Below are 5,504 nucleotides of genomic sequence, written 5' to 3' on the forward strand. Positions count from 1 at the left end.
TGTAGTTGTGTAGTGGCGAGGGCCACTGCATTTTACTGCATTTTACTGCTTTTATTTTATTTTATTTTATTTTTGTTTGCTTTATTGTTAAATTGGTTCTAACTGTAATTGTATTCTTGCTCTGTAAAGCACTTTGAGCTGCATTTCATGTCATGAAAGGTGCTATACAAATAAAGTTTATTATTATTATTATTATTATTATGTCCACAACATCAACAGCGGATCTTGTTTACTTTCAGACGATGGCTATGTGTCTGATGGTGCAAAGGAGTCGTCATCTCATCATACACAATCTGCTATTTGTAGGAAAGGTATGACTTGTAAGACTACTCAGGTAGACAAGACACTTGTCTGCCTGAGTCTGTTTCAAACATTTTCTGTAGACAGTAGACTGTTGGTTTTATATCATAGATGGCATTTGGCAAGAGCTAGACAAAGACCTAAATGACACATTGACCTAATGAACAAACAATGAGTTTGGAATTTCTTAAGATTATGACACTGTGTGTCATAATCTGAAGAAAACCTGGACATACAATATAGACAAACATTACAGTACAATGTGTACAAATGCACACACTCAAGAGTTTATGGGGGACTGACATTCAGTAATTGGGTATTGTGATCAAAATAAGGCCGTAAGACTGTTTCACTCTCTAAAAAGTCTAACATTTTCTGATTTGATTGGTTTTATATCATGTTCTTACTTATTTCTGCCAGTAATGTCACACACACAATGATATGTTGTGCCATTTTGTACTTATTTGATGTATATAATATTATTGCATTCAGATTTACCACAGTAATACAAAATGGCTAAAACCCCACTCTGCAATGATAAATGTCCACAAGTTCCACAAAGTAATGCACCACCAGCGTGACACATGCTGGCAGTGAAAATAATTGTACATCTTATTTACCAAACTATTTTATGTTTTACTGTGATTTCAGACATGATGGAGTAGGACGAAGCAGGACCATTGTCTTCAACCGCAGTACCACCTGTCGGCCGTAAAAGAGGTAAGAATGTTTTCTTTTCATCATCCCAGCTGTACCACACAATTACTGTACCACACGATTTTGACAGCACATTTTGATTCAGTTTTAGTCATAGTCTGTTGAATAAAATTCCTTTAGTTTTAGTCATATTTTCATATAAATCAACACTGCCACACAAATAAAAAAATATGTATTTTATGGTAATTGTGTATTTCTATAATTCACAGGACGTGGTGGCAGGCCCCCAGCTGTAGAGCCTGTGTGGAAGGACACAGATTGGCAACCTAGGGCGGACATCCCCTTCACCACTATTCCAGGTCCTCGCAACGCTGCAGCTGAGCTACAGTCCACCAATCCTGTGGACTTTCTGACGCTTTTCCTGACGGATGAGCTGCTAGGGATGATATGTGAGCAAACAAACATTTATGCTGAAGTGTTCATCAGGGCCAGGGGTGAAGAAGAAGAGGAGCAGCATCCACAAAGCAGAGTAAAGGATTGGAAACCGGTAACAGTGGGAGAACTGAAAAACATTTTCGCCCTCTTGTTCCTCACTGGCCTTGTGCGAAAGCCTGAACTAGCGTACTATTGGTCGACCGATGAGCCTATACTCACACCGTTCTTCGGCAAAAACATGTCACGGAACAGGTTCCAGATTATCTGGCGGTTTCTCCACTTCACAAACAATGAGGCTGATGCTGCAGCTGCTGCCGAGGCTAACGGTGAGGTTGCTGTGGTTGACAGGCTGTCCAAAATCAACCCGGTCTTGCTCTACCTAACAGACGAATTCAAGGAGATGTTTGTTCCAGGTCGCAACATCAGCATCGATGAGGGGATGCTTCTGTGGAGGGGACGCCTAGCCTTCAGAGTGTACAACCCACAGAAGCCCACCAAGTATGGAATAAAGTCATACATTCTGTGTGATTCTGGAACGGGGTACTGCTACAGCATGAAGCCATATTCTGGACAGTACGCTTCCCTAACAGACACAGTCACTTTTCTGTTGCAGGGTCTTACTCCTCCTGAAGAACAACACGTATGCCTGTGGTACTATGAGGCTAAGAAGAGGTGAACCACAAGCCATGAGGGATGTGACGATGTCCAGCCTGAAAGTGGGAGAACTGAAGATGCTTCAAATGGCAAAGTGATTGATCACAACACAGCACAAGGATGAGATGGGGACCCAGCTGGTGAGGCAGAAACACCACAAAAACAAAGTGCCACAGGAGAAGCCAGTTTGTGTCCTTGAATACAATAAGAGCATGAATGCAGTGGACAGGCTGGACCAAAACCTAAGCTACTATCCCTTCATCAGGAAGACAGCCAAGTGGAGCAACAAGTTTGTGGTCTACCTGTTCCAAATCTGCATGTACAACACATTCACACTCCACAAGGCAAGGAATCCAGGTGGCGACTGTAAATGCATGTATGACTTCATCCTCAGTGTTGTCAAGTCCTGGACCACTGTGAGATATGCCCCAGCGGAAGCAGATGATGCCCCACAAGATGTCCCAGCAGACCCACCTGTCCAACCCCCGGATTTATTATTTATTATGCTCTGAGCCAGCCAACAGTTGGCAGTAAATGTGCTGCTACTTTTCCGCTTGTGCAGCATCCAAGATGCTTGTTTTGTTTATTTTTTACAAACTGTGACTCGGCCAGGCAAAACACACAATGATGATATATTGTGTCATTTTGTACTGCATTTGATGTATATAACTTTGAAAGGGAGTTGTACTTGAAATTGCATGTGAAAAAGCCATATAAAGTGTGTTCAAATGAAATCACTTGTCTGCCTGAGTCCGTTTCAAACATTTTCTGTAGACAGTAGACTGTTGGTTTTATATCATAGATGGCATTTGGCAAGAGCTAGACAAAGACCTAAATGACACATTGACCTAATGAACAAACATTGAGTTTGGAATGAGCAGAACTAGCAGGTATGTAACTCTTGTGTGTACACATGGAACCAGTGAAATCAGTGTCCTAATCTGAAGAAAACCTGGACATACAATATAGACAAACACATAAAGAGCTAGCCCTAAATGACCATTACAGTACAATGTGTACAAATGGTTCCATTTGCACACACTCAAGAGTTATGGGGGACTGCCATTCAGTAATTCGGTGTTGTGATCAAAATAAGGCTGTATATAAGACTGTTTCACTCTCTAAAAAGTCAAACATTTTCTGATTTGATTGGTTTCATATCATAGATGGCATCTGGCATCGTTCTTACTTATTTCTGCCAGTAATGTCACACGCACAATGATATGTTGTGTCATTTTGTACTTACTTGATGTGTATAACTTTGAAAAGAAAAAAACATTGAGTTTGGAATGAGCAGAACTAGCAGGTCTGTAACTCTAAAAAACAAATGGAATCAGTGAAATCAGTGTCATACATAATCTGAAGAAAACCTGGACATACAATATAGACAAACACATAAAGAGCAATCTTCGCTCAGTATGCCTAGAAGTATGTCTATAGTAAGTGTTGTGCTGTCACTCACAGGTTCTTTTTACCCTATGCTCACTATCTAAGCGTTGACTATTTCTTCTTTGTCATGAAGACAAAGTGAAGCTTCTATTTTGCTTCAGCCGTGAGTCTTTCAGTCACATACTGTATAGAGTACACAGGTAGTAATGACAGGAAACATCAACTGACATCAGGGGTCATCAATATGTCTGTATTGGATGGATGGATGGATGGATCTGTCACAATTTAGGAGGACCCCCTCTGGTGGTCAAATTAAATCCTTACATTTTTCAAGTTGGAACATTGTTTAGGAGATAGGCCAGTGCAAAACCTCTCCCAGTGTGTGTGAAAAATTATAATAAAGTGTAAAAACAAAATCAAAGATTTGGCACAGATAAGGCCAAGTCTTGACACACACACACACACACACACACACACACACACACACACACACACACACACACACACACACACACACACAGATACACAGATGAAATGGTGTGTGTCATTTTGTACTTCTTTTGATATTATAACTTTGAAAAGAAAAACGTTGAAATGAGCTTGAGATACACGTTTATCAACAAGATACACGTTGATAAACATTGAGATGTGAAAAAGCTATATAAAAGTATATTCAAAAGCACTTTCTCAGTGTTGTTAGTTTGAAGACAACTACTGTGCAGATGTCTGATGTCAATAATGTGTCACTGAAGGTGAAAATATAAGGGTCTAATCACTGTTCTGCCTGAGAGAGACTGTTTCACAAAAACCTCATTATCTCAGCTTTTTGTTTTAGGTGAAAACAAGCTATATTCAACTACCAATAGCTAAAGAACAGATGCTAGGAACTCACTTTTTCTGGTTAAAGTAGAGATTCTGATATTTGTTTTGAGGTATTCCATGTGTTCATAGTCCTAGCAAAAAATATTCTGTGGGTCTTGATAGACTTGTCTGAATGCTCAAAAATGTCTGGCAAGGGCAGCTATGGCTGGTGTTTTAACTCTGGCAGTCAATGTGTTACTTGAGTTGTCTATGATTGTCATGTTGCCATATATGGTGTTTTATCAAAGCAATAAACCATGTGAGGTGGTGGTTTACAGTGATTGTAGAACAGTTAGAGGGTTGTTGTCACTCTGCTCTGCATCGTTCCTAACAACACCTCATAGCTGCTCTAAACTCACATTAAACCACAGCCTGGTGTGGCTTATTGCTTTATTCTAACATATAGGTGTGTGTTCTCATGTTTGTTCCATGTGTGCATGTTTTCTCCACCCTGCAGTGGCCGGTCACCCGTGTCAGACCAACAATGGAGGCTGCAGTAACCTGTGTCTGCTCTCACCTGGAGGAGGCTACAAGTGTTCCTGTCCCGCCCACTTCTACTTGGCAGCTGATGGCAAGCAGTGCATGTCCAACTGCACTGCCAGCCAGGTGATTCACCTCGCCTTCACTTGTGTTTACGCTGTATGACTTTATGTCTCATGTCTGCTTTTGATACATTACTGATTCTAAACATAATCCTCTGTCTCCCCCATCAGTTTGTTTGTAAGACCTACAAGTGCATTCCGTTGTCATGGAAATGTGACACAGTAGATGACTGTGGGGACCGGTCAGACGAACCTGCAGACTGCTGTGAGTTGAGACAGAAATATTACCTCATTATTCATGCTTTATTATCAGTGTTGACACTAATGTGTTACTTTATAATGCAACTACTTTTTTGTGTTAACTAGTAACTAATTACTTATTTTTCCAGTTTGATCATGTTGTTACAATTACTGACATTTAAATGGCCACGATACCCGTTACTTCATGTGAAAATAGCCAACAGCTTCAGAGGATTAAAGGTTTATTATGATCTGACTTCTACTCTCACACTACCTGTCTGTGACGACCTGTCTGTGACCTCTCCTCTGCTCACTACAGCTGTGGGACTTGATCCAGTCACCATGTTGTTGTTAAGATAGGACTGAGGGTCCAGTCACCATGTTGTTGTTAAGATAGGACTGAGGGTCCAGTCACCATGTTGTTAA

The 5,504-nt window shown here is 40.7% G+C and overlaps 1 long non-coding RNA gene across 1 annotated transcript; it reads left to right on the forward strand.

Moving 5' to 3' along the window:
- Positions 1-250: 250 nt before the first annotated feature.
- Positions 251-1,655, forward strand: LOC308080931. The gene is made up of 3 exons (XR_013932765.1): positions 251-311; positions 952-1,020; positions 1,227-1,655. It is a non-coding gene; the product is annotated as an uncharacterized lncRNA (long non-coding RNA).
- The last annotated feature ends 3,849 nt before the right edge of the window (positions 1,656-5,504 follow it).

The sequence above is a fragment of the Gymnoscopelus braueri genome (genome assembly GCF_963280865.1).
Source record: "Gymnoscopelus braueri genome assembly, chromosome: 24".
NCBI lineage: Eukaryota > Metazoa > Chordata > Actinopteri > Myctophiformes > Myctophidae > Gymnoscopelus > Gymnoscopelus braueri.